The sequence below is a fragment of the Tenrec ecaudatus genome, chromosome 5 (assembly GCF_050624435.1).
Source record: "Tenrec ecaudatus isolate mTenEca1 chromosome 5, mTenEca1.hap1, whole genome shotgun sequence".
In the NCBI taxonomy this organism is placed as follows: Eukaryota; Metazoa; Chordata; class Mammalia; order Afrosoricida; family Tenrecidae; genus Tenrec; species Tenrec ecaudatus.
Window position 1 is genome coordinate 105,620,460 of NC_134534.1, and position 3,901 is coordinate 105,624,360.

Consider the following 3,901-nt stretch of genomic DNA (forward strand, 5'->3'; position numbering starts at 1 on the left):
CGGCGCTCCCTCCCTCCCAGAACAGTTTTCATTAAGTCGCGATGGAAGCTTTTAGTCTTCTTATTTTCTCTGCCTCACAGACACTATCAACACCGTGTTGCTTCTGGTGTATCCAAAGTAACAGCAATTTCCCAATTTCTTTGGTGGTCTAGGTTCTTTGTTTTATGGTTAACAATTTCAACTTTTGCCTACATTTACCACTTTGATCACAATTGTTTTCAAAACGGTTGATAATGTCAACTTAGCCCTGCTGTACTTAAGTGAGGCAAGCTGATTAAAAGCTTGCCATGACTTCTTTAACTTTATCATGATCCTCTCATCTTTCCTTGTAGCTTCACCAACTTTCTTTGAAGCCATGGTTACGATACTTTACACAAATCACACACCAAAAAGGCACAATGGCAAAGGTCCTAACGCACCAACACAAGCACTGTATGTCGTCGGAGCTAAAGCAGTGCTCCGACTGAAGCATCATCCCTTTGTGACTGAGGCAAGACTCACTCTCAGCCGGACAGGTTTCTCAAGTCAGATTTTCAGTTCAACTATTGAGCAACGTTACCAACACCAAGCAGATTTTTTTTTTCAACGTTGATGTTCAAGTAATGGAAATATCAGACTCGGAGCTGTTGGGCAGTGAGTTATCACCGTATTCATTTCTACCTGTTAGTGCTGACTGTTGGAAAGACCTGAGTGTATTGTGTTGACCAGGAATGAACTCAGAGGTCTGAGAAAAGCTGAGGGTACACAATGTGCTGTTATTTCTATTTGTGGTTTTCCATCTTGCCCTTGTCTTCTGGCTCCTTCGCTTTTGAAATGTGGCTAAGAACCAAAGGTAAAACATGAAACAAACAAAAGGGACCCAATTTACATGGTCACAAGGAGGATCCCATGGAGAAGTCTTTATAAGAAGCTGTCCTGGGGCGAGACAGTTTTCTCTTAGTGTCATTTTGCCAAAGAAAGCTTTCTCTTGTGTTTGGGGGTTTCTTATGCACTCCTTTATAAACTTGTTTTGTGGCATGCAACAAAGAAGCCAAACCAGAGGGGATCCCTGCCAATTCAGAGGTTTGATATCAATGCAGCTTTTTTTATTTTCACAAAATTTCACTCTGAAGAAAGGCTATAAATTTTTATTCCTTTTATTTGGAAACATTGCTCATACTTTTGTCTTAGATGGAACTAGTTTTCAAGCACAGGATGGCACAGAAGTCAGGACAAATCAGGACTCTGGAGTGGCTCTGGACTCAGCATTCTGCTTAATTTCCATCTAAAGGCAGCTGAGCATCTTTTGGAGTTGCTGAGTACTATAAATAGTTAACATGATCAGTGGTTAACCATGACATCAGAGGTTTGAATCCATCCAAAGGCATTTCAAAGAAAGGTCTGACTTCCGAAGTCAGCCATTGAAAAGCCGATGGAGCATAAGGGTCACAAACATGGGGTCACCATGAGTAAACTTCAACCCAATAGAACCGGGCAAGGGAAGGAGATCTTTGCATCACACTGACATGTGTTCATAGGAAGGCCCTGAGGAAATAATCCTCAAGAACTATTTGTATTAGATCTCTTCTGACTTGCCAGTGGCTACAGGGTGTGTGTAATTCTTCTGAGTCACAGGCCCCTAACTCCCATGTCAGCCATAGCTCAAGAACTCAAATTTCCACAGACAAAATGCATGGGACCTCAAGCTCTTGGGTACTGAAGCCTGCAATAAAGATGCTTCAGGTCTTCATCGCCTTGTATTCCTTAGGACATCCTTGTGTGGGACAAATTCTCCTCAGTTCTTAATTTCTCAGTCCTTCCCTGTTCTTCAATTCTATTTAGGACACTAGGCATACCCAAAGACAGATTCTACCTGGGACTTTCCAAACTGTCTCCTCTCTGAGCTTATCCCCAAGTTTTCCATTTTCTTTTGATGCTTCCTGCAATATTTAATAATTTGCCAATAGAATCTTTCAATATTTCAACTCAAGGCTCAATTTTTTAAAGTTCTTTCAATTTGAGTTATGCTGAGCAAGTTCTTTTTTGGTTTTTGCACATTTCATTATAATTATTTTGTCTTCTTTAGCTACCTTTTGAAAGACTCTATTCATCTTTTTCATTTCACCATCTATTGCATTTGCTTTAGCTACTCTACATTTGAGAGCAAGTTTAAGAGTATCTTCTGACACCCATGCTGATCTTTTCTCTTTCTAATGATTTTTTGCTTTCTTAATGTATGGGGGTTTTGGGGTTTTTTTATAATCATTTTGTTAGGGGCTTATAAAACTCGTATCATGATCCATAAATACATCCATTGTGCCAAGCACTTTTGTACATTTGTTGCCATCATTATTCTCCAAACATTTTCTTTCTACTTGAGCCCTTGATATCAGCTCCTCATTTCCCCGCTCCCCCCTCCCTCATGAACCCTTGAAATTTATAAATTATTATTTTGTCATATTTTACACTGTCCGACATCTCCCTTCATCCACTTTTCTGTTGCCCCTCCCCCAGGGAGGAGGTTATATGTAGATTCTTATAATCTGTTCCCCCTTTCTCCCTCAACTTCCCTCCACCCTCCTGGTATCGCCACTCTCACCACTGGTCCTGAGGGGTACAGTACATCTGTCCTGGAGTCCCTGTGTTTCCAGTTCCTATATGTACCAGTGTACATCCTCTGGTCTAGCCGGATTTGTAAGGCAAAATTGGGATCATGATAGTGGGGGGAGGAAGCATTCAAAATCTAGAAGAAAATGATGTTTCATTGTTGTTCCACTGCACCCTGACTGTCTCATCTCCTCCCTGTGGCCCTTCTGCAAGAGTATGTTCAATTTCCCACATATGGGCCCTGGGTCCCCACTCCCCACTCCCCCTCATTCACTGTGCTATGATTTTTTTTGTTGTTGTTCTTTGATGCCTGATGCCTGATCCCTTTGATACCTTGTGATCTCACAGGCTGGTATGCTTCTCCCAAGTGGGCTTTGTTGTTTCTCAGCTGGATGGCCATTTGTTTATCTTCCAGCCTATAGGGCCCAAGACCCAGTATCTTTTGATAGCCGGGCACCATCAGCTTTCTTCACCACATTTACTTGTGTACCCATTGTCTTCAGCGACTGTGCCAGGAAGGTTAGCATCTCAGACTGCTGAACTGTTAGAACAAAGTGTTCTTGTGTTGAGGGAGTACCTGAATAGGGGCCCACTGTCCATTTGTTTCCTTAATATTAACCTATAAATATATGTACATAGATCTATTTCCCCCTCGTCATATATATATATGTACATGGCTGTATTTAGATCTCTATAACTTCCCTTTGCCTCCTAGTTCTTTCCTCTCTTTCTTTGTACATCCCTTTTGTCCCACTATCATGTTCAGCCTTCCTTTGGGTTTCAGGAATTCCTCTCAGTTACATTGTCCTTGATCCATCCCTGCCAGACCTCCTTCATGCTCCTTGCCACTGATTTTGGATCACTTGTTGTTCCCTTGTCCCTGAATTTGTTAACACCCACTTTCTTTCTCCCACCTCCCCATCTCCCATGTCCTCTCGGAACTGTCATCCCATTGTTTCTCTTCTGGCTTGCTTATCCCACCTATCTCTTCCAGGTAAACATGCAACGACAACAATATGCACCCATGTATAGGGTCTTGATGTTATCCCATGGCTCAGCAGCTTTTCTGTCATTAATGTTCAATGATTCATACCTGTTCTTGAGAACCACTCAACATCAGGTTGGATAAGCTCACAGTCATAGTTTGACTCTCATGGATGGCTTTTCATTTTCTTCAGCTTCACATGAACTTACATACATACTTACATACCCAAACAACTAGTCAGTGTTCAACCATTCCAAGAAGTAGCATATAATGAAGAATCACTAGTACTGACAGAATAAGTCCAAGCTTCACTGAAAGTATTAGCCAAAA